Source organism: Pseudophryne corroboree, chromosome 1 (assembly GCF_028390025.1).
Source record: "Pseudophryne corroboree isolate aPseCor3 chromosome 1, aPseCor3.hap2, whole genome shotgun sequence".
Lineage (NCBI taxonomy): Eukaryota > Metazoa > Chordata > Amphibia > Anura > Myobatrachidae > Pseudophryne > Pseudophryne corroboree.
Genome location: NC_086444.1, coordinates 395,825,597 through 395,852,343, shown reverse-complemented (window position 1 = coordinate 395,852,343; position 26,747 = coordinate 395,825,597). Strand labels below are relative to the sequence as shown.

At 43.1% G+C, this 26,747-nt stretch overlaps 1 long non-coding RNA gene across 2 annotated transcripts in view; it reads right to left on the bottom strand.

Annotated features, from left to right (window-relative positions):
• Positions 1–26,747, bottom strand: part of LOC134887300 (uncharacterized) — an 87,879-nt gene that overhangs the window by 7,826 nt on the left and 53,306 nt on the right. The window contains exon 3 of one of the 2 annotated variants that reach the window (XR_010171018.1): positions 23,841–26,088. The exons of the other annotated variant lie outside the window; for it this stretch is intronic. This is a non-coding gene — a long non-coding RNA (uncharacterized LOC134887300). Of the gene's footprint in view, positions 1–23,840; positions 26,089–26,747 lie in introns of those variants that run through there. 2 annotated transcript variants of the gene reach the window in all.

The window sequence follows — 26,747 nt, the reverse complement described above, 5'->3', positions numbered from 1 at the left end:
CATTGGTGTAAATATCAGGTTCAAATAAAAGAACAGAATAATAAAATACTGACTAAAACATTTCATGCATTTTTTTTTACTGCAATATTAATAACCAAAAGTAGGGATGACTACTACAACTGCCTGTAATCAAAGCATAATGAGGACTTGTTGATCATTAGTGCAGACATTTTGGGTTTCCTAAGCAGCAGCTTTAGCAAGCAAAAAATTTGTGGCAGGTTTGACCCAAAAAATGTAAATGGTAATACAGGTTGAGTATCCCTTATCCAAAACGCTTGGGACCAGAGGTATTTTGGATATCGGATTTTTCCATATTTTGGAATAATTAGATACCATAATGAGATATCGTGGTGATGGGACCCAAGTCTAAGCACAGAATACATTTATCTTTCATATACACCTTATACACATAGCCTTAAGGTAATTTTAGCCAATATTTTTTATAACTTTGTGCATTAAACAAAGTATGTGTACATTCACACAATTCATTTATGTTTCATATACACCTTATACACACAGCCTGAAGGTCATTTAATACAATATTTTTAATAACTTTGAGTATTAAACAAAGTTTGTGTACATTGAGCCATCAAAAAACAAAGGTTTCACTATCTCAGTCTCACTCAAAAAAGTCCGTATTTCGGAATATTCCGTATTTCGAAATATTTGGATATGGGATACTCAACCTGTAATATTAAATGCAAATGCCTGAAGTACAGATTGGCTGGGTACTTTCATTCATATGTTTGATACATGTAAATAGAATACTACACCTAGTAAGCATTTATTTTATACTATTTTAGCTTTGTATATTTATAAATTGAAAAATGTGAATGGACAAGCACTATAAGCCCAGACACTAGCTCATACTTAATAGATTGTGATTTGCTGGTCTCAGTTTTGGTGAGATTGCCTCTAGAAGTGTCAATTAGTTTAGAACAATCCCAAGGCTGTTTTTGCATTAAAATGAATTATCAATTTAAATCTACAGTAGCATCTATATTACTGAAATCATGTCAGGACCAGCAAATCGCACATATGGGCCACTATATTTTAAAACATGGTTTTAGTCAACAATAGCTTGGTACATGTCTGTGAACACACTCTGGGGGTAATTCAGAGTTGATCGTAGCAGCAAATTTGTTAGCAGTTTGGTAAAACCATGGGGGTCATTCCGACCCGTTCGCACGCAGCGGCTTGTCACTGCGGTACGAACGGGTATGGAATGAACATGCGTGGCAGCCGCACTGCACACGCAAGGAATTGCCCGGCAACAGGGGTCGCCGGGTTACGTCGCAGTCGCAGAGCCAACCGCAAGAATATTGACAGAAAGAAGGCATTCCTGGGTGTGACCAGACCGTTGCAGATGTCTGACATCAAAGCCGGCCCCAGCATCTCTGAGATCGTCGCACAGGGTAAGTATGTCCAGGACTAGTCTTGTTCTGCTTGAAATTTTTTTAGCTAAAATACACTCCTCCATAGGCGTGGACTAGTTGATCGCAGCAGCCAGTGGCGTAAATACTGCCCCCGCAGTCCTCGCGGTGGCTTGGGGGCGAGGGGCTGCGGGGGCGCCACTGACTTAGCACAGATTGACATGCGGACGAGCGTCCGCATGTCAATCTGCGGTCTCCTTCCCTCCGCTGCTGTGTTGGAGGGACACGGAGGGCACAGCGCGCGCCTCTCCCGTGTCCCTCCTGGCTCTCCGGCCGGTCTAATAAAGGAAGTGCCGTTCGTGAGCTCTGATTGGCTCACGAACCGGCACTTCCTTTATTAGACCCGCAGGAGAGCCAGGAGGGACACGGGAGAGGCGCGCGCTGTGCCCTCCGTGTCCCTCCAACACAAAGGAGCGCGGGGGAGCAGGCACTGAGGAGGGCATATGTGGCACTGTGGGGGAATATCTGGCACTGGGGGGAGCAGGAACTGAGGGGGCATATGTGGCACTGTGGGGGAATATCTGGCACTGGGGGGCATATACCTGGCACTGTGGGGGAATATCTGGTACTGGGGGGAGCAGGCACTGAGGGGGCATATGTGGCACTGTGGGGGAATATCTGGCACTGGGGGCATATACCTGGCACTGTGGGGGAATATCTGGCACTGGGGGCATATGTGGCACCGGGGGGGTATATTTGGCACTGGGGGCATATGTGGCACTGGGGGGGGGGTATATTTGGCACTGGGGGCATGTACCTGGCACTGTGGGGGAATATCTGGCACTGGGGGCATATGTGGCACTGGGAGCACGGCCCTAGCAACAAGCACTACCCCCTAGCAACGAGCATGACACCCAGTGCATGAAACCCCTGGCAACGAGCATGACACCCTGAGCATGAAAATCCCTGGCACCGTGCATGGAACCTAGAGCATGAAACCCCTGGCAACGAGCAGGTAATTTAAAAGTAATTAGAAGCCTTACTGTAGAACTTAATGTGTAATGGGCATTACGGTGTGTGGCATAATGTATCACGGACATTGCAGTGTGTGTCATAATGTGTCAGGCATTACGGTGTGTTGTATACTATATCATGGGCATTGTGGTATGTGGTATAATGTCTCAGGATCATTGCGGTGTGTCATACTGTGTCACAGACATTGTATGTGCTATAATGTATCAGGGGCATTGCAGTGTGTAGCATAATGTATAACGGGCATTGCGATTCCTGTCATAATGTGTCACAGGCATTACGGTGTGTGGCATAATGTGTCGGGGGCATTACAGTGTGTGCATATTGTGTCATGTGCATTATTGTGTGTGGCATAATGTCTAAGGGCCTTTGCCGTATGTGGCATAATGTATACTGGGCATTACTATAAGGAGGAAAAATTACAAATAATGTAAGGGGCATGAATCAGGATTATTTTTCTTTCCTGTGGTGGCTAACGTCTGGGCGAAACTGGGGTATAAGGTAGTCTTTTCCTGCAATTCCACGCCCCTTTATGCGAAGCCATGCCCATTTAAATGAAGCCACGCCCCCAAGGTGCGCGCATGTTTGTCCGTTTACTAGTGCCAATTATGGGGGGGCGCCAAATAATTTTTTGGCTTGGGGGAGAAAAATTTCTAGTTACGCCACTGGCAGCAGCAGCAAAAAGTTGCTGGCTGCGATCAACTCGGAATGACCACCCATGTACACTGCAGGCGTGGCAGATATAACATTTGCAGAGAGAGTTAGATTTGGGTGAGATATTTTGTTTCTGTGCAGGGTAAATACTGGCTGCTTTATTTTTTCACTGCAATTTAGATTTCAGTTTGAACACACCCCACCCAATTCTAACTCTCTCTGCACATGTTATATTTGCCCCCCTTGCAGTGCACATGTTGTTGACCAACTGCTAACAAATTTGCTGCTACGATCAGGACTAAATTACCCCCTCTCTCTGTTGTATTAAGGCAATAGCAGTATAACAGAAAACTGGTGAATGAGACAATAATGAAAACAGTGCCCCCTGGTGTACTATATTTGATGTGTTCAACACACATGCACACAAACAGTCCATCCAAGTACAGTAGATACATTTTGCAGCTGTTTGATTGGTTAATTTAGTAATTTTTTAACAAATTGGTTGAGCATTGTACTGGGTTATCTCTGTGATGACCAGATAAAAATACAATTCCGCCAGTTGATGCAGCTGGGTAGAAAATTGATCCATAGCATTACTACAGTATATACAGAACGTGAGGTTATTGGCTGGTCCTGGAGGAGGATTGAGTACAAAGCAATATGGATCCTTAATGCCTAGTGCAATCTGAGCATTTGTGTAATAGAGATGAGTGAGTGAATAAATTGCTCTTTTTGTCACTAGGTACAGGTTCACAAATAGCCTTTGCTATATAACATTAACAAGAATAATACTTTTTCAGTCCTTGCAGTATGGCTCTTATTTCAATGGCAGAAAAGCGGTTAATGCACTATAATTTACTTTGTCACTGGTTTAGAGTCTATTTCTCAATTGTCATTTTAAGAAGCCACATTTGTATAGAAAAGCAGGACTAGATAGAAATAAGGCAGAACATCAGTCTGACATTGTCCAATGTCATGGACATCTCCGCAGTCACCACATCCTGGATACGGGAGTCAGAGACACACTCCTGTCAGTTCTTATTCTATGTCTATCTTTAATGCAGAACATTCACAATGACAGCTTACCCCCCTCCTTTCATGTAACCAACCTAATAAAATAGTTTATTCAATGCTATGTTCATTTTCTAATTTCCTGCACATATTCTGATAATAGACCCCCCAATATGACCCTTTCCAGTAGGTTTAGAACACTCTGTTCCTAAAATTCTTACTTAACTTACAACAACAGTAATACCTGGGCTGCATTAAATAACTCATGTTTAACAAATATCCCCACACATCACTTAACACACCACAATAACAATGTAAATGAAATCACGGCCATACAGTATATTGACATGTAACATATATAGAAAAAAAGATAGCCTAGTCTACCTAGGTTGTAGGTCTATATCTGCATAACTTTAGTCTTTTTGTAAGAAAAAATGGTAGTGCCAAAAACTTCTAATAAGAACAGCAGTCAAGGACCCAAATTTAAATGTTAATAAAAATATTAAGGATCTCCAGTAAGCAGTTATAGCAAATATAAAAAAAAATATGTACTTAATAAACAAAATCTTTTGTATAATAAAAGCATTTTGGCTACCCGTTTTTTTATTGTGTATTAGAGCATTGTTGCTTTAAAGGCTATTGCCTTACCCCTAGATTTGACATTTGCAGAGTGGGTGCCCTCTTTTGTTCTTGTTTCGTTAGTCTTTTTGACCCTTGTAACATGTCATAAAATCTAACCAAAATGGCCAGGAACTAGAAACTACTGTAGTGTTGTTTATTTTTTCGGCATCAGTTTATCTTTCCAAAATAGGAAACAGTAGGATTCCATATTATGTAGAGTTTCATAACAAAAACCCAACAAGGCCTCCTATTTCAGTGGCAAACGCAGGATTTGCATGGGGGGGTTTCCAGAACTGGGCGGAGCCAATCACGGGGGTGGGGACTGAGGTGACCCAGTATATGCTGGGTCCGTAAAACTAGTGTGTCTGTGTGTGTGTGTGTGTATATATATATATATATATATATACTGTACATATATCTGCACATATATACACACATGTATGAATATATATATATATATATATATACATATACACACACACACATACATATACACATATACATAGCATATTATGTATATACATGTGTATATATATATATGTACTATAATTAAAATAAAGTAAACTTTTATTGCACTTACAAGTGCCACCAGGAAGACAGCAGGCTGCAGAGGACGCTAGACAGCCATTAATAATACTCATGCAGCTAAAAAAAAAAAAAAAAAATGTTTTTTTTTTTGTTTTTTTTTTACTGGAGGGGGGTTTCTGGGTGCTCGGAAACCCCCCCTGGGTGCGCTACTGTATTTATTTTAAATACAGTAAGAGGACCTTTTTGTTTTATTTGACACAAGATGGAAAAAAGGGCATTAGGTCCACCAAATCTATGTGAAATTTTATTTTTTGTGTACTGTGGGCCTGATGTGGATTTGTTTGCAAACCCGATGGGTGGATCACTTACCTGCAATGTGGCCTGCTGTGGTCTCTATTATCTCTCCCTGGAGGCTACGATGTTATTGATTTTGGCTGCTGCTGTGCTTCTTGAGGTCAGTGGTCTCCTCCTGCGGCCTGGCTGGACTGTTTGGACAGCTATTTTTCTCACTCCTGGGTCCTACTGGGTGCTCCTTGTGCCTTCCACTAGAGATGGACATCTTGGGATCTTGCTCCTCTGGCTACTGCTGGCTGTGTGGAGCTAATTCTCTTGAATGTGGTTTCTACTGCACCTGCTGTGGATTTGGCTGAGGCTGCATTTCATCCTGGCTAGCTCCTGCCTCTGTATGAGGCCTATTGAATTTTTCTGCCTCTCATGGTATTCTCCAGTGTTGAGGCTGCCATCTTGGACCTGCTGGCTGAGGCCTGTAGTTATGTGCCTCATGATGCTTACTGTTTCTCACTATGCAATCTCCTGCTAGACTACTAAATGTCTCTGAGGTGCTTTCTGTGCAACCCAGGTTGGTGTATCTGAAACTGCCTCATAAATTGGCAGATTTAGAGGGCTGGCTCATGAGAAACAATTCTGTGATTTTGGGCCTTCCAAAATGGGTTGAGGGATCCACTCCAGAGTCATTCCTTGAAAACTGACAGGTGCAATTTTTGGCAGGGAGGCCTTCTCCCCACATTTTTCTTTGGAATGGACTCATCAAATTCCTTCCAGGTTCCCTCCTTCTGAAGCCCCACTGAGGGCCTTCATGGCTGCTATGCTTCACTATAAAGACAGTGATGCTGTTCTGCATATGGTCCAGTTATGTGGTCTCATGTTGGACAGTCATTCTGTGGCAGTCTTGAGTTTGCCCTTAATGCTCAAAAACCCATTCTTAGTTCTTCACAGGTAAGAGTAGGCTTTATGATAAACAACTTCAATACTCTATGCACTTCCCATCTTCTTTCCAAGTGGTGGCATAGGAGTTCTCACTTTTTCAATACCCACAGTAAGGCTGAGGCTTGGCTGGAATGGCACCAGTAGCCACACCGTTAATATACTCATTACTGGACTTACTGCTCTTCTTTGGCTCTGGTTTGGGGGAATTGTGAATTCCTTCTCCTCTTTACAGGTCTCTAGTGTTTTTTACCCAATCACTTATTTGTCATATGTGTTATTTTGTTTTAGATTCTGTTAATATACTGTGTTGATTTTTCCATGTCATGTTGCTAGTTTATGATTTTGTGTTTGTTTCTGGGGACAGAAACAACTTTCTAGGTGGTCCTTGCTGTTAATAGCTTTAGTGTAGTTTACCCTCTCGTTTTCTTTATGTAGTTATCAGTTTGGTATAAGGTGTGCCAATAGATGGGTTTGGTATACAGGATTGAGGATTGTTTGGGTCTGTAGGTAATTTTACTTAGATTTTATGGCTCCAGGTGTACCGTAGTTCTTCAACAGAAATACAGATTTATCTCCTTTTGCGCTCCACCTGAATGCAAGCAGGTAGCTGGAAAACAGAAGGAGCACCCACTTCCAACAAATACTAAATAAAAAAATGGTAACCAGCCTCTTGTGCTCCCAGGTAGGTTTTAGCAGTTTCATACACCGATTAGTGTAATATTAAGTCATCAATATGGATCCTGCACAGAAATATTTATAGGGACGAACTTACATATTACTTCAGTCCCGCATGCACATAATGGTTTCTCTAAACTCTTCAACTGCAGCCCCGCAATCAGAAATAGACTTACATCAGATTTCAATCTCGTGTGCACATCACAGTTTCTTTTCATTCCCCTCAGGTGCAAAGGTCCTGTCAGGCACAAAGTCAGTTGATTTAAAAAAAACGTATATTTTATTTTTTTTAAACCTGATTACTCCAGCAGTATTTCAGGGAACAATAAAAAATGCAAACACCAGCATACAGGTACAGTATTTCAATAGTCTCACATCGACTGGGTCCTGTTGGAGAGATCGGTGCTGGCAACCCTCTGCAGCGGTAATCGCCCCACTTCTCCTTTACTTTCACAGATCTCGATCACCTGAAAAGGAGCAGGAGAGCTCCGAAACGCGTTGTTGTTGTGTGCCGTCCACCCGCCAGCTGTCCAGACACCTGATCAAGATCCGTGAAAGGAAGGGAGAAGTGGGGCGATTACCGCTGCAGAGGGTTGCCAGCACCGATCTCTCCAACAGGACCCAGTCGATGTGAGACTATTGAAATACTGTACCTGTATGCTGGTGTTTGCATTTTTTATTGTTTCCTGAAATACTGCTGGAGTAATCAGGGTTTTTTAAAATAAAATATAAGTTTTTTAAATCAACTGACTTTGTGCCTGAGAGGACCCTTGCACCTGAGGGGAGTGAAAAGAAACCGTGATATTGCACGCGAGATTGAAATCTGGTTTAAGTCTATTTCTGATTGTGGGGCTACAGTTGAAGAGTTTAAAGAAACCATTATGTGCATGCAGGACTGAACTAATATGTAAGTTCGTCCCTATAAATATTTCTGTGCAGGGTCCATATTGATGACTTAATATTACACTAATCGGTGTATGAAACTGCTAAAACCTACCTGGGAGCGCAAGAGGCTGGTTACCATTTTTTAATTTAGTACCACAGTTGTTGTTTGATATACAGGGTGGGGGACTTATTATTGGGATTTTGGTTCCATTTGTTTATTTTTTTAAGTCTTCCATTAAAGTCACATTATCTCCTTTGTTTCTAGTAGCACACTGGTCCTAATTCAGGTTGGATCGCAGAACGCGATCCAACCGCAAATATTGCTAAAAAGATGCAGGTGCATGAGCAGCACCCATCCTGCACATGCGCCCGCTTTTTCTACGTGGGGGGGTTGCAGAAAATGCAATTTCCTCTGCCTGTCAATCAGGCAGAGGCGGTCGCGGGACGGGGGCGGCAACGCTCAGTTTCCTAGGTGGAGATGGAGCATTTCGAGGCAGAGGCGGCCAAATGGGGGCGTCATCGATGAAACGGGGACATGGCATGGGCGTGATCACTGTTTAACCGCCATATTACTGCCACACTAAACGTCTGAGAAATGCGTAAAGACCACCTTTGATTCCTCCCAATAGCTGACATCCATCAGGAAACTCTTTTTGGGTAAATCGGACACTATCCCGCTGTTGAGTATGGAGCACAATACAGAGCTGCGGCAAGCCGCACCCTCCCTTTCCTCCCGCTGCCTGACTCCTGCAGAGACTTTAACTGAAACACAACGATGTTTCCGGCTGAATGACTGAATCCACCACTTGCAACAGCGGTGAGTTTTCAGAGAGGTTGCAGCACAGCGCGTGCCGCGTAAACATTAGTGATGAGCACCGGAAATTTTTCGGGTTTTGTGTTTTGGTTTTGGGTTCGGTTCCGCGGCCGTGTTTTGGGTTCGAACGCGTTTTGGCAAAACCTCACCGAATTTTTTTTGTCGGATTCGGGTGTGTTTTGGATTCGGGTGTTTTTTTCAAAAAACCCTAAAAAACAGCTTAAATCATAGAATTTGGGGGTCATTTTGATCCCAAAGTATTATTAACCTCAATAACCATAATTTACACTCATTTTCAGTCTATTCTGAACACCTCACACCTCACAATATTATTTTTAGTCCTAAAATTTGCACCGAGGTCGCTGGATGGCTAAGCTAAGCGACCCAAGTGGCCGACACAAACACCTGGCCCATCTAGGAGTGGCACTGCAGTGTCACGCAGGATGGCCCTTCCAAAAAACACTCCCCAAACAGCACATGACGCAAAGAAAAAAAGAGGCGCAATGAGGTAGCTGTGTGAGTAAGCTAAGCGACCCTAGTGGCCGACACAAACACCTGGCCCATCTAGGATTGGCACTGCAGTGTCACGCAGGATGGCCCTTCCAAAAAACACTCCCCAAACAGCACATGACGCAAAGAAAAAAAGAGGCGCAATGAGGTAGCTGTGTGAGTAAGCTAAGCGACCCTAGTGGCCGACACAAACACCTGGCCCATCTAGGAGTGGCACTGCAGTGTCACGCAGGATGGCCCTTCCAAAAAACACTCCCAAAACAGCACATGACGCAAAGAAGAAAAAAAGAGGCGCAATGAGGTAGCTGTGTGAGTAAGCTAAGCGACCCTAGTGGCCGACACAAACACCTGGCCCATCTAGGAGTGGCACTGCAGTGTCACGCAGGATGGCCCTTCCAAAAAACACTCCCCAAATAGCACGTGACGCAAAGAAAAAAAGAGGCGCAATGAGGTAGCTGTGTGAGTAAGCTAAGCGACCCTAGTGGCCGACACAAACACCTGGCCCATCTAGGAGTGGCACTGCAGTGTCACGCAGGATGGCCCTTCCAAAAAACACTCCCCAAACAGCACATGACGCAAAGAAAAAAATAGGCGCAATGAGGTAGCTGTGTGAGTAAGCTAAGCGACCCTAGTGGCCGACACAAACACCTGGCCCATCTAGGAGTGGCACTGCAGTGTCACGCAGGATGGCCCTTCCAAAAAACACTCCCCAAACAGCACATGACGCAAAGAAAAAAAGAGGCGCAATGAGGTAGCTGTGTGAGTAAGCTAAGCGACCCTAGTGGCCGACACAAACACCTGGCACATCTAGGAGTAGCACTGCAGTATCACGCAGGATGGCCCTTCCAAAAAACACTCCCCAAACAGCACATGACGCAAAGAAAAAAAGAGGCGCAATGAGGTAGCTGTATGAGTAAGCTAAGCGACCCTAGTGGCCGACACAAACACCTGGCCCATCTAGGAGTGGCACTGCAGTGTCACGCAGAATGGCCCTTCCAAAAAACACTCCCCAAACAGCACATGACGCAAAGAAAAATGAAAGAAAAAAGAGGTGCAAGATGGAATTGTCCTTGGGCCCTCCCACCCACCCTTATGTTGTATAAACAGGACATGCACACTTTAACCAACCCATCATTTCAGTGACAGGGTCTGCCACACGACTGTGACTGAAATGACGGGTTGGTTTGGACCCCCACCAAAAAAGAAGCAATTAATCTCTCCTTGCACAAACTGGCTCTACAGAGGCAAGATGTCCACCTCATCATCATCCTCCGATATATCACCGTGTACATCCCCCTCCTCACAGATTATCAATTCGTCCCCACTGGAATCCACCATCTCAGCTCCCTGTGTACTTTGTGGAGGCAATTGCTGCTGGTCAATGTCTCCACGGAGGAATTGATTATAATTCATTTTAATGAACATCATCTTCTCCACATTTTCTGGATGTAACCTCGTACGCCGATTGCTGACAAGGTGGGCGGCGGCACTAAACACTCTTTCGGAGTACACACTTGTGGGAGGGCAACTTAGGTAGAATAAAGCCAGTTTGTGCAAGGGCCTCCAAATTGCCTCTTTTTCCTGCCAGTATAAGTACGGACTGTCTGAAGTGCCTACTTGGATGCGGTCACTCATATAATCCTCCACCATTCTTTCAATGGGGAGAGAATCATATGCAGTGACAGTAGACGACATGTCCGTAATCGTTGTCAGGTCCTTCAGTCCGGACCAGATGTCAGCATCAGCAGTCGCTCCAGACTGCCCTGCATCACCGCCAGCGGGTGGGCTCGGAATTCTGAGCCTTTTCCTCGCACCCCCAGTTGCGGGAGAATGTGAAGGAGGAGATGTTGACAGGTCGCGTTCCGCTTGACTTGACAATTTTGTCACCAGCAGTTCTTTGAACCCCAGCAGACTTGTGTCTGCCGGAAAGAGAGATCCAAGGTAGGTTTTAAATCTAGGATCGAGCACGGTGGCCAAAATGTAGTGCTCTGATTTCAACAGATTGACCACCCGTGAATCCTTGTTAAGCGAATTAAGGGCTCCATCCACAAGTCCCACATGCCTAGCGGAATCGCTCTGTGTTAGCTCCTCCTTCAATGTCTCCAGCTTCTTCTGCAAAAGCCTGATGAGGGGAATGACCTGACTCAGGCTGGCAGTGTCTGAACTGACTTCACGTGTGGCAAGTTCAAAAGGTTGCAGAACCTTGCACAACGTTGAAATCATTCTCCACTGCGCTTGAGACAGGTGCATTCCACCTCCTATATCGTGCTGAATTGTATAGGCTTGAATGGCCTTTTGCTGCTCCTCCAACCTCTGAAGCATATAGAGGGTTGAATTCCACCTCGTTACCACTTCTTGCTTCAGATGATGGCAGGGCAGGTTCAGGCATTTTTGGTGGTGCTCCAGTCTTCTGTACGTGGTGCCTGTACGCCGAAAGTGTCCCGCAATTCTTCTGGCCACCGACAGCATCTCTTGCACGCCCCTCTCGTTTTTTAAATAATTCTGCACCACCAAATTCAAGGTATGTGCAAAACATGGGACGTGCTGAAATTTGCCCATATTTAATGCACACACAATATTGCTGGCGTTGTCCGATGCCACAAATCCACAGGAGAGTCCAATTGGGGTAAGCCATTCTGCGATGATCTTCCTCAGTTGCCGTAAGAGGTTTTTAGCTGTGTGCGTATTCTGGAAAGCGGTGATACAAAGCGTAGCCTGCCTAGGAAAGAGTTGGCGTTTGCGAGATGCTGCTACTGGTGCCGCCGCTGCTGTTCTTGCGGCGGTAGTCCATACATCTACCCAGTGGGCTGTCACAGTCATATAGTCCTGAGCCTGCCCTGCTCCACTTGTCCACATGTCCGTGGTTAAGTGGACATTGGGTACAACTGCATTTTTTAGGACACTGGTGAGTCTTTTTCTGAGGTCTGTGTACATTTTCGGTATCGCCTGCCTAGAGACATGGAACCTAGATGGTATTTGGTACCGGGGACACAGTACCTCCAACAAGTCTCTAGTTGCCTCTGCAGTAATGATGGATACCGGAACCACGTTTCTCACCGCCCAGGATGCCAAGGCCTCAGTTATCCGCTTTGCAGCAGGATGACTGCTGTGATATTTCATCTTCCTCGCAAAGGACTGTTGGACAGTCAATTGCTTGGTGGAAGTAGTAAAAGTCGTCTTACGAGTACGACTTCCCCTCTGGGATGACCATCGACTCCCAGCAGCAACAACAGCAGCGCCAGCAGCAGTAGGCGTTACACGCAAGGATGCATCGGAGGAATCCCAGGCAGGAGAGGACTCGTCAGAATTGCCAGTGACATGGCCTGCAGGACTATTGGCATTCCTGGGGAAGGAGGAAATTGACACTGAGGGAGTTGGTGGGGTAGTTTGCGTGAGCTTGGTTACAAGAGGAAGGGATTTACTGGTCAGTGGACTGCTTCCGCTGTCGCCCAAAGTTTTTGAACTTGTCACTGACTTATGATGAATGCGCTGCAGGTGACGTATAAGGGAGGATGTTCCGAGGTGGTTAACGTCCTTACCCCTACTTACTACAGCTTGACAAAGGCAACACACGGCTTGACAAATGTTGTCCGCATTTCTGTTGAAATACTTCCACACCGAAGAGCTGATTTTTTTGGTATTTTCACCAGGCATGTCAATGGCCCTATTCCTCCCACGGACAACAGGTGTCTCCCCGGGTGCCTGACTTAAACAAACCACCTCACCATCAGAATCCTCCTGGTCAATTTCCTCCCCAGCGCCAGCAACACCCATATCCTCCTCATCCTGGTGTACTTCAACACTGACATCTTCAATCTGACTATCAGGAACTGGACTGCGGGTGCTCCTTCCAGCACTTGCAGGGGGCGTGCAAATGGTGGAAGGCGCATGCTCTTCACGTCCAGTGTTGGGAAGGTCAGGCATCGCAAACGACACAATTGGACTCTCCTTGTGGATTTGTGATTTCGAAGAACGCACAGTTCTTTGCTGTGCTTTTGCCAGCTTGAGTCTTTTCATTTTTCTAGCGAGAGGCTGAGTGCTTCCATCCTCATGTGAAGCTGAACCACTAGCCATGAACATAGGCCAGGGCCTCAGCCGTTCCTTGCCACTCCGTGTGGTAAATGGCATATTGGCAAGTTTACGCTTCTCCTCCGACGATTTTATTTTAGATTTTTTAGTCCTTTTTTTACTGATATTTGGTGTTTTGGATTTTACATGCTCTGTACTATGACATTGGGCATCGGCCTTGGCAGACGACGTTGCTGGCATTTCATCGTCTCGGCCATGACTAGTGGCAGCAGCTTCAGCACGAGGTGGAAGTGGATCTTGACCTTTCCCTATTTTTGGAACCTCAACATTTTTGTTCTCCATATTTTAATAGGCACAACTAAAAGGCACCTCAGGTAAACAATGGAGATGGATGGATACTAGTATACTTATGGATTGACGAGCGACTGCCGACACAGAGGTAGGTACAGCCGTGGACTACCGTACTGCGTCTGCTGCTAATATAGACTGGATGATAATGATATAAAAAATATATATATATATCACTACTGCAGCCGGACAGGTATATATTATATAATGACGGACCTGCTGGACACTGTCAGCTCAGCACTGCAGACTCCTAAAGTAAGCTACTAGTATCAAGAAGATAGAAAAAAGAAAAAAACACCACGGGTAGGTGGTATACAATTATGGATGGACGAGCGACTGCCGACACAGAGGTAGCTACAGCCGTGGACTACCGTACTGCGTCTGCTGCTAATATAGACTGGATGATAATGATATGAAAAATATATATATATATCACTACTGCAGCCGGACAGGTATTTATTATATAATGACGGACCTGCTGGACACTGTCAGCTCAGCACTGCAGACTCCTAAAGTAAGCTACTAGTAGTATCAAGAAGATAGAAAGAAAAAAAAAACACCACAGGTAGGTGGTATACAATTATGGATGGACGAGCGACTGCCGACACAGAGGTAGCTACAGCCGTGGACTACCGTACTGCGTCGGCTGCTAATATAGACTGGATGATAATGAGATATAAAATATATATATATCACTACTGCAGCCGGACAGGTATATATTATATAATGACGGACCTGCTGGACACTGTCAGCTCAGCACTGCAGACTCCTAAAGTAAGCTACTAGTATCAAGAAGATAGAAAAAAAAACACCACGGGTAGGTGGTAAACAATTATGGATGGACGAGCGACTGCCGACACAGAGGTAGCTACAGCCGTGGACTACCGTACTGCGTCGGCTGCTAATATAGACTGGATGATAATGATATAAAAAATATATATATATATCACTACTGCAGCCGGACAGGTATATATTATATAATGACGGACCTGCTGGACACTGTCAGCTCAGCACTGCAGACTCCTAAAGTAAGCTACTAGTAGTATCAAGAAGATAGAAAAAAAAAAAACACCACAGGTAGGTGGTATACAATTATGGATGGACGAGCGACTGCCGACACAGAGGTAGCTACATCCGTGGACTACCGTACTGCGTCTGCTGCTAATATAGACTGGATGATAATGAGATATAAAATATATACATATCACTACTGCAGCCGGACAGGTATATATTATATAATGACGGACCTGCTGGACACTGTCAGCTCAGCACTGCAGACTCCTAAAGTAAGCTACTAGTATCAAGAAGATAGAAGAAAAAAAAAAAACACCACGGGTAGGTGGTATACAATTATGGATGGACGAGCGACTGCCGACACAGAGGTAGCTACAGCCGTGGACTACCGTACTGCGTCTGCTGCTAATATAGACTGGATGATAATGATATAAAAAATATATATATATATCACTACTGCAGCCGGACAGGTATATATTATATAATGACGGACCTGCTGGACACTGTCAGCTCAGCACTGCAGACTCCTAAAGTAAGCTACTAGTATCAAGAAGATAGAAAAAAAAAAAACACCACGGGTAGGTGGTATACAATTATGGATGGACGAGCGACTGCCGACACAGAGGTAGCTACAGTCGTGGACTACCGTACTGCGTCTGCTGCAGTGCTAATATAGACTGGATGATAATGATATAAAAAATATATATATATCACAACTGCAGCCGGACAGGTATATATTATATAATGACGGACCTGCTGGACACTGTCAGCAGAATGCGTTTATAGAATAAAAAAAAACACCACACGACGAGTGTTTAACTTTTTCAGGCAGACAATCACAATATACTGGTGGTCAGTGGTCACTGGTCAGTCACACTGGCACTGGCAGTGGCACTCTGGTAGCAAAAGTGTGCACTGTTAAAAATATGTACTCCTGCTATAACTGCTCCCCAGTCTCCCCCACAATTAAGCTGTGTGAGCAGTGAGCACTCAGCACAGTCAGATATACAGTATTACATAGATGATGCAGCACACTGAGGGCACACTGAGGCTGAGCACAGATATGGTATGTGACTGTGTCACACTGTGTATCGTTTTTTTTCAGGCAGAGAACGGATTAATTAAACTGGTGGTCACTGGTCACACTATCAGCAAGTAGTACTCCTAATATGCTCCCCAAAATTAGTAAATCAAGTGTCACTCTCTACTACTCTCTAGTCTACTCTAAACGGAGAGGACGCCAGCCACGTCCTCTCCCTATCAATCTCAATGCACGTGTGAAAATGGCGGCGACGCGCGGCTCCTTATATAGAATCCGAGTCTCGCGATAGAATCCGAGCCTCGCGAGAATCCGACAGCGGGATGATGACGTTCGGGCGCGCTCGGGTTAACCGAGCAAGGCGGGAAGATCCGAGTCTGCCTCGGACCCGTGTAAAAAGCGTGAAGTTCGGGGGGGTTCGGTTTCCGAGAAACCGAACCCGCTCATCACTAGTAAACATTCCAACATTCAGAGACATACTTGTGTATTTCAAACAGCTAAGTGATTATCCGGACATGCTACCCATTTACTTATAAAACTGTGAATGGTCTGTGGGAATTTATAAGCATATTTAATAATTCTTTACCAATTATGTTGGTAATATGTGTATGTTGTAAACCATTTTTATTCTTATGTGCTTCCTGCTCTACAGTATTTCACTATATATATTATATAGACGTTTACTGTTTATCTGTGTTGTCTGCTTTGGTTTATTGCGGGCTCCTCTACTATAATCCAGCTTTCTCTAACGGTATTTACTTGGCTTGCTGTGACTTGGGCTTGAATGTACCTACTTGCCTGGCTGTGCGTCCTGGGTGCCTTTTATTTTTCACATACTGTATACTGTACTCTTTGTGACAGCTATGCTTATTAACGCTGTTTTATTTTTCATTTATTCATCTATCTAAATAATGTGCATGGACCCTCTTTTAACCTTATTACCCTAACTCGCTTTACCTATGTTGATTTCCTTTGCTATTTTACATCCCGCTTATTACCCTGCCACTTCCTTTTAATACTTTTATATATGGTTAGATCTTAACACTGTTTTGTCACATTTATTGTAATTCCATAATTCTGATTATCCCGTTTTTCTCTGCAAAACTTATTTTGTATTACGTGTTCAATTTAATCATAAACCAACAAAAAAATACTTGATTTAATTAAAAAAAGGGGATTCTTTGAAATGTGGGTTTTATATGTGTTTAGGTATCATTATGGGGAAGATAGGGCACAGTAGGCCTGATTCAGAGTTATACTTTTATGCATTCGCTGTCGCTATCCCGTATGCACATATTGTGCATATATAGGGTTAGGCACTACCAGGGGGATTAGGGTTAGGCTGTAGGGGAGGTAGGGTTAGAGATAGGCTCCTAAAAGGGAGGGTTAGGGTAGGGCAGGGGGGAGGTTAGACTGCTTACCTTCCCTTGTCAGGACTTTGATTTTCAGAATGCTGCTGTTGATCCCCTGGCCGCCGGCATCTTGACAGCAGGGATTTCATACCCAACCCGGACAATTATGTCCATACACCCTATTAGAAGCTTGGATGATGCAGGGTCCAGATCACATGTGGTGGGACGCAGCATTCGAGTAATTTTCACAATGTCTTATACACATTCATTGGGTCAGAACTGAATACAGGTGGCTTACATTTGCAGGCTCGGAAGCTTGCCACTCCTTTGATGACACTTTGGGGATTTCAGCATGGATGCAGGATACTTAACAGTATATGCAAATTACAAAGTAGTTTGCAAACTCTATGGGGGTATTCAATTGTTTGAAAAGTCAGTTGGGCGTCTGTTTTTTCTTATCTAATAGACAGGGAAAAACAGACACCCAACCGACTTTTCAAACAATTGAATTCCCACCTATGTGTAGACCCTGAGTGATTTCCCTTTTTACCCTCTGGATGGCTCTGGACAGCAGAACTGTTTGGCAATAATTAGCAGAATATAAGGGATTCATTATATTATTTGCAAAGAAAGCTAATTAGTTCTTGATCCTTATCGGTCAGCCCTAGGTATGCCTAACTAGACAGTTTGTCCTCTTTTGAATTTTGGTAAATGCTAACTACTTTCAAGCACCCACACACAATATCTATCAATTCAGCAAGACCAAGACAGTCTATTTCCAGAAACAACAAGACATTTCTTTTTCTTTTCTGTACCTCAAGCCATTTTCATTACTAAAACAGTTGTGTGCTTTATGCATCCGCTAGTCATATAAAACAATGTCTCAGACGGTGATACCTGAGTCTGACAGACTTCTGAGAATACAGTGGTATATAATTATTTATATACCGTATAAGAAGCAGCAATTGCATGTGTCAGCTTGTTTGATGAACCAACACCATAATTACAGTTGTGGATGTGCAAACAATCCTCAATGTGCACCCACGGTGCTGCAGTATTTTGGCAAATGTATTTCTCTTTATATTAGCATACAGGTGCATAGAATTGTTACTGGTGACTGACTCACACACAGCTTGTTGCCATAGGAATGACAAGTTTTTGACCCCCATACCCTTACTTGATGATATACAGGTGCTGCATATTTTGTATGATTTCATTTTTTGTTTATGTGTTGTAGTTTTGTGAGGCAAAGAATATTTACAACAGATCAGTCTCTTAAGTGTGGATTTAGAATACTGGCAAATCATAGAAACACTTTGAAGAGCTTAATAATAGCTGAGTCTGCATCTTATTCTCTTTACACATAGCAAATCGTTACAAAGTTGTACAGTATATATTTCTTACCTTTATTGCTAGGTTTAGTGTGTTGTGAGTTACTTGTACTTACTCCTGGCTTCAGATTATTTGTCACATGTTAAATAGAATACAGGCATTGTCTGATGCCAATCCTACCCCTATGCCGTGGATTCATGTGACAGGATCTATTTCCTGTTTAGTCACATTCATGTCTGGCCTTTAATCTGTACATGCCTAAGAATGAATTAAATTGCAATCAAGCGTTGTCATCTACGTGTATGGAATAATTATAGCCAAAGGTATTGTAGCTTGAGCATCTTACCTTCTAGCACGAATTTCTACTTAGTATAATATTTACATCTTTATCTAGAATCAAATCTTTATCTAGCCTAAATAGCAATAGTTTATTTGAGATCTACTTCATTTTTCATTCTTTAATCTTACAAAAAAATAAAACTGCTGATAACTACAGTTTTGGGAGCATAAGCATTAATAATTGCAACAACTTTTCATTTTTTACAATAAACATAAGCATTAATAATTGCAACAACTTTTCATTGTTTACAATAATGCCCCAGCTCTATACTAACTATATCTCGCAGAAACAGCAGTATAGATAACTGCATGGGCACAGTGTCTGTTTCTGGAGCTGGGCATGAGGTGAGAGCAAGCGGAAGGCAGCCTGATGGCAGGAAGTAAGCGAGGCATAGCTGGCCAATGCATAAGGCAGGGAGTTAGAAGAGTGGACTGGGGGTTTGGAGACTGGGTTATGTAGAAGGGTAGGCTTTAATGAACAGGTGGGTTTTCAGTGCCCATTTGAAGCTTTGCAAGGTTGGGGAGATTCTAATAGAGTGAGGAAGCTTGTTCAAGTGAAGGGGGCAGTGCAGGTAAAATCTTGGATTCACGCATGGGATATAGTGACTAGGGTGGAGGAGAGGCAACGGTCATTGGCTGACTGGAGTGGATGGAAGGGAGTATGTAGGGAGATGAGGTTGGAGATGTACAGAGTAGTGTAGTTAGAGAGGGCCTTGTACATGAGGATAATGAGTTTGAAGAGGATTTTGTAGGGGAATTGGAGCCAGTGCCAATTTTGAGGAGTGGCAGATATGGAGCAGCAAAAGAGGAAGCTAAATCTAGCTGTGGAGTTGAGAATACTGTAGATTGGAGTGGAGCGAGATGGGAGCATGGGAGGCCAGTGAGGAAAATGTTGCAATAGTCGAGTTGTGAGATGACCAGTGAGTGGTAATAAGTTTAGTCACACTCTGGGAGAGGAATGGCCTGATCTGAGCAATGTTGCGTAGCTGGAACCAAAAGTATTGAGCCAGAGATTGGACATGGGGAGGTGAAGGAGAGGGTCAAGAGTGACACCCAAGCAGTGGAGTTAGGGAAAAGGGAAGATGATGGTGTTGTCAACAGTTATAGAGATATTAGGGGGCTGGAGACTCTGGATGGGGGAAAGATGATGAGTTCAGTTTTGTCCATGTTGAGCTTCAGGGAGTGCTCAGACATCCAGGAGGAGATAGCAGAGAGACAGGTGGATACCCAAGAGAGGGGAGAGGGGAAAATGTCAGAAGAGAAGTATAATTGTGTATCGTTGGCATAGAGGTGGTATTAAAAGCCAAAGGAGCTTATGAGTGCACCCAGGGAAAAGGTGTACAGGGAGAAGAGAAGGGGGCCAAGAACAGAGCCCTGTGGGACACCAATGGGGAGGATGGAAGGGGTTGAAGTGGATCCAGAGGCAGATGCCGTGAAGGAGTGGTTAGTGAGGTAAGAGGTTAACAAGGCAAGAATAGTGCTAGAGAGGACAATGGTCAGGAGGGTGTGGGGGAGGAGAGGATGATTCACAGTGTCAAAGGCTGGAGGAAGATGATGGTGGTGCCAGCGGGACTGACGAGGGGAGATGGGAGGATATTTCCTGATGGATTTCTTAAATTTTAGAAGAGGAGGCAAAGTCAGCAGCATTTAGGGAGGATGGGAGGAGGGGGGCAAAGGAGAGTGTTGCAAGTATCAAAGAGGTGGCGGGGACTGGAGGACTGAGAAGAGAGATTGGAAAAATTATTGTTTGGCGAGGGACAGGGCTGAGCTGTAGGAAGAGAAAATAAACTTAATATGGAGGAAGTCTGCAGAGAGCGAGATTTCCTGCAGAGATGCTTGGCAGAGTGTGAGCCTTGTTTGCAGAACTGGGTCAGTTTGGAGTGCCAGGGTTGGGATTTAGAACAGCTGAGTGGAACAGAAAAGAAGGGGAAACAGAATTGAGTGTGGAGGTCAGAATGGAGTTATAGAAGGAGGCTGTCTGGTTGGGACAGGCCATGGTGGATAGAGGAGAAAGGGAGATTATTACAGCGGGATAAAGAGACCTGAGATTACATCTGGTGATGGTAGGTCTTGGCGTGTGGAGGAGAGAAGTTGATGAGAGGGTAAAAGAGAGCAGATGATGGTCAGAGAGAGGGAAGGGAGAGTTGTAGAAGTCAGAATAGATCACACTGGTGGGTGAAGACAAGGTCAAGGGAGTGGCCGAGACTGTGAGTTGGGGTAGAGGTCCATTAAGATAGGCCAAAGGAGGAAGAGAGGGCAAGAAGATTAGTGGATGCTGGTTTAGTGATGTCAATAGGGATGTTAAAGTCAAAGAGGATGATAGAGGGGAGGTCAGAGGAGAGGAAGTGGGGATTCCAGACAGCAAATTTTTCAAGGAATGGGGAGGAGCAGCCGGGGGTTCAGTAGATGACCACTACATGGAGGTGGATGGGGTTGAAGAGGTGGATAGAGTGGACCTCAAGGGTGAAGAAACTGAGGAAAGGTTCAGGTGGGATGACTCAAAAGGTACAGGTTAGGGAGGATTCCCAGTTCACCACCTTGACGGTTGTCAGGTCTGACAGAGTGGGTGAAGGAGAAGCCCCCATAGGAGAGGGCAGCAGAGGAGGTGGAGTCAGATTAGAGCCAGGTTTCGGTGATAGTGAGAAGGTTAAGAGAGTGGTTGATGATGAGGCTTTGGATAGCGGACAGCTTGTTGCAGATTGATCTTGCATTCCAGAGTTCACAGGAGAAGGGGAGGGAAGTTACAGGGAGATGTGGATCATGTTGTCTGGGTTGTTGTTGCGGGGGGTAGGGTTGTCAGGAACTGGGGTTGGTGTGAGAGCTGGCAGAGTGGATTGGTATGGGACAGGGTCTAGAAGCCATAGCTCTGGTACAGTACATTAGTGGTGATCGGGTGTGGTAAAACAGATAGACAGTGTCTATTTAGACAGTCAATAGCAAGACACCACATGTTAGACAGTCAAAAGGTCGACAGGGTCAGAAGGTCAACAGGATCAAAAGGTAGACATGAAAACAGTAGACAATACAATAGGTCGACAGGGTCAAAAGGTAGACAGGGTCAAAAGGTTGACATGAAAATGGTCAACATAAAAAAGGTAGACAACATTTTCTTTGCATTTTTGGGGATTGTGTGGCTAGTTTTGTCACCTGGGACCCCAATTGTGGAAAGGCATACCCTCGCAGGGCTCGCTTTGCTTGCCATGCTTCGGGCTCAGTGGCTCACTGCGCTCGCCACAAGGTTTATAACCAACTCTGTGCCAACATGGATAGAGAAGGTATGAAAAAGTCCAGATACATGTAAAATTGAAAAAAACTCTTTGTCTACCTTTTTTTATGTCAACCATTTTCATGTCAACCTTTTGACCCTGTCGACATTTTGTACTGTCTACCTTTTTCATGTCAACCTTTTGACCCTGTCGACTAAATGTCTGTCTAACAGATGGTGTCTATCTATTGACTGTCTAAGTAGACACTGTCTACCTATCATCTGGATACCGTGGTGATCAGAGGAAGATTGGGAGAATGGAGTAGGTGAAAATACTATCAAATGTTAAAACAGATGTACTAAAAGCAAAAGCAGTGCAGACAGGACTTTCTGGAGAATAACGGCAAACTGAAATTGAGTAGATAGTGATATTTTGAAAATTAGAAAGCAATGGTTGTGATCATTGAGATTTCCAGACAAGGAATTCTGTAAGGGGTGTCCAGGTTGTGCAGAAAGCAGGTGTTGGAGATGCTGAATTAGTTAACTCACTGTTTTATGTTGATAGCAGTCTGTTTGGTGGCGGTATAGAAGTAGGTGCATTGTCCTTATGGTTTTCTCCTGTTTATCTACGGTATATCTCCATAATTCATATTAAAAATGTCATCACGCTTTACACTAACACGGCTTCACAGCCTAGACTATCCTGATTAAATATAACATGCAGACCTGTGTAGATGCTTAATTGGAGGCCCCCACTCTCAGAAAGCTCCACCCAAAGGTAAATAACAAAGTGTGAACATAGAGTCCAGTACACCCCAACTAATACACAATGATTTCCTGCCTAACTACAGACTGAGAGCTACTAACATAAAGTCCAATTTACCTAACAGTGTTTAGCAGAAAAGGCACATAGCAGATACAGAGATGCTGGGAGTAAGAATCCAATTTACCTGTTAAAGACCAGCAGAGAGAGGGGGTCGCATCAGCTGAAAATGTGTTCGGCCACATTTGTCACTTATATTCCATGTGAATTGTCAGAGTTTAGCAAAATCATTTTGACTATCAGTATTCATAATGCTTAGAGTGTGCACCTGCTTTTTTTTTCCTTTTTTCTGTTTCTTGTGTGGTACAAAAATAAATATTTTTAAATCAACCTTTCCTAGCATATATGGCAGCAATTCTTTGCTGATATCCGCCAATGCTATTATGACACTGGGACTCACTAAAAGTGATTGGTTTAATTTTGGGGCACTGCAATAGATCCTCTGTACTGCGGGATACGTTTAAGCAAATTGAATGGAACTATGACTCAAATGAAAGAAAACATACAACATTAATGCTGTGGAGAACGCAGTATGCTAGAGGAGGACAAATGCTGATTAAATAATTTGTATCTCAATGTATAAGTAAATGTGTTTGTCTAAAGGGCACCAGTGGCAAACAATAAAACATATATATGCTAACACAATCCATTGCATAGTTTTCTACATATTGCTAAATGAGAAGAGAGGCTAATGAGATTTTTATAGATCAAGGAAAACAAGCTGTACACACAAAGCAGCCTCGTCCATAGTCTTCTATATAAAGGATCATCTTTCTTTCCAACACATGCAAAAGTTATTCACCATTAATGGATTGGTCTGCATAATAAAGCAGGTGTACTATGAAGAATAAAGCATATTATACAGGAGCAAGAGTATAACATTTGCAATATAGCACCTAAAAGTAGTCAAACAACAGATGCACTGTGGTATTGTGCACATATAATTTATATTTTTTTCCGCACCACTGTGCATTGATGATTGGTGTGCTATTTAGGACGAGTTTCATATATATTAAATAGCAAGCATACTTACATCAGCAATACCAATTATGTGTATTTTTATTATTTAAATAGAAAGTTTAGTACCTTTAAACATGCTATAATCCTACAAATAATTATCTCTTTTTTTTAAATCTCTCTGGAGAATAAACTAGTATGGTTGACAGACACAATCAAAGGCTATCAGACTTTCAGCATACCTTATGAATGTAGAAGGGAAATAAGGAGGGGGGATAATTTGAAAATAGGCACATTCCAAAGTATATCTGTTCACAGCATTATGTTCCATGAGGAATAATTGCCATGACAAATACAGTACACTTATACATTTCTACATATTTATCAATAATTTAGAGCAGTCTGATTATAAACAAACCAATGGGCAGTAACTAGGTGTATGTGGAGGGGGCACTGCACATAGTGCTGAAAAAGGTAGGGGGCGCTGTTGGTGGCACTTGTCAATTATCTGTTTTAATTACTTTCACTTGCAGCTCGCCCCCTTTTTGAAGCCCAACATCTCCTGACTGCACCTGTCTACTACCCTGACCCCTTCTGTCGCTAATACCTATACAACATTCATGAACTCAACTTGAGATTTCTTCTGAGAAGGGTGTTTGATTAGAATTCAGCAGGTTATAGGTTTGAATCCTGGGTATGGCAGTATATTGAATTGTGTTATTAAATAAAGGGTATTGTAACTGAACAACAAACTCTCAAGTTAAGCGCATGAATGTGGTATATAGAGGATTTGGGACCAAACCAATTTCCTTGCAGTGGTCTATATATCTCTATCTATCTATCTATCTATCTATCTATCTATCTATCTATCTATCTATCTATCTATCTATCTATCTATCTGTCTGTCTGTCTGTCTGTCAAGAGTGATAAAAAAAACAAGTTTCACTATTATCAATATCATGCTTTCAGGTGTTTTAGAATCAATGCAAAGTACAACTTAAATAAACATACTGAAGATAGTACTAGTTACCCATTACATGTCAGGTTGTATACTGACTATACATAATTTGTGTTTTTAACTTCATTTGATTATTATATCAGTGTTTTATTTTATATCTTTAGAAAAGTGGTTGGCGTTTGTTATGAAAATAATATGGTGTTTTTAATAGGACAAGAAGGGGGAAATATATATATACAGGTTGATTCAAAAGTCGCAGTACACACTTTAAAAAAAAAAAAAGTGCAGGAAATGAGAAAACTAAATACTCCAGTAAGGTATGGGCAGAGGCGGACTGGCCATAGGGTTTACAGGGAAGGTTCCCGGTGGGCCGACGCACCAGTGGGGCCTGTTTTGTTTGACGACATGTGGTCCTTTTTATAGACATAATGAATAAGATGCAAATAATTTGCATATATGAAAATTACTTTGCCACTTAGCCTGTGATTGCAGATGATCTAGTGTATGCTCTGTCTGCCTGCTTGGCTGACATATAAGATTGAGTGAATAGTGATTGAAATACGTTTGGTGTAATATGCAAGAAAAAATATCTTTCTAAAGAATGATATAGTTTCCTAAATTCTGAAGGTGTATCATATAATGTGCTCATAATATTTAATTTTTATTTATTTTTAACTCCCCCCATGGTGCTGGACATGCCCACTATCTGGAAAGTCTTGGGGGGGAGGGTGCTGCTGCCATGGCCCATGGCTAGACCTTACACCTCTGGTGCTGCCCATGTGGGGCCACTAGTACAAATTTTTCCAGGGCCGCTTTTTGTTCCCAATCCACGCCTGGGTATGGGTGAGGTGGGCTATCTTTCAGGGTATGTACTGAACATGGGTGCCATCTTGAAATTGGCCATCTTGAATCTAAGTCAATTTTTTCAAATGGAGAGGGGGTCGTGTAACAAGTCAAATTTGCTGAAAAGTTTATTGCTGCAAATAGATTTGAAGTAGCAGTTATGGTTCAAAAGTTACAACACTTTTATGTTGGAATTACAGGCTGAACTGTTCTCCACAAATGACAGTAATTTAATGTGTGGGTGTTGTGCTGCATTGTGGCCTCTTCATGAAGGATGCCAAAACCATTCTTGAGGTTGTCTCGTCAGTAGCACTTTTTGGATGACCACTCCGTGACTTGTCAGCCACAGTCCCAGTTTCTCGGAATTTGGAAATTAGGCACCTGATAGTGTTATGTGAAATTGGAGGTCTTTCTGGGTGGCAGTTGTTAAAATCTGCAGCTATGACATGGAAACATTGTTCTCCAGACATCAAAATGACATAAATTCTCTCCTCTTTTGTCAAAGCCATCTTCAGTTACCTGTAACAAAAAAAGTGTTGTAATTTTTGAACCATAACTGCTTCTTCAAATCTGACATGTTACACAACCCCTTTTCCATTTGAAAAAACTGACTTAGATTCAAGATGGCCGATTTCAAGATGGCCCACATGTTCGGTACATACCCTAAAATACCCTAAAAGATAGCCCACCTCACCCATACCTTACTGGAGTATTCCGTTTTCCCTTTACCTGCACAGTTTTTTTTTTAAAAAGGGTGTACTGCGACTTTTGAATCACCCTGTGTGTATATATATATATATATATATATATATAAAATACAAGGGAAATATATATATATATATATTTATGACAAACTGATGTGTTTCTCTGTAACAATAAAATGGAATGTCCCAAGGCGCAAACATTGGGCCTATGCTGCCCCCTGTACAAAGAGGACCACCAAATCCTGCAAAAAGAGCTCAACAATTCAAAACATACAAAGTGGGTACTCAGTCCCATTTCAAAATAGACCAAATGAGTAAAATGAAAATAACAATAAAAAGGGCAAAGTTCATCAAGTCCTTTATTGAGTCCTTTATGCTGACTGGAAATAAATGTCCTTAGATGACTTTTCAGTAACCTTAGGTTAACGGTATTGCAGACTTGATCACTTTTATGAATCTTGCTGTCACAGTGTC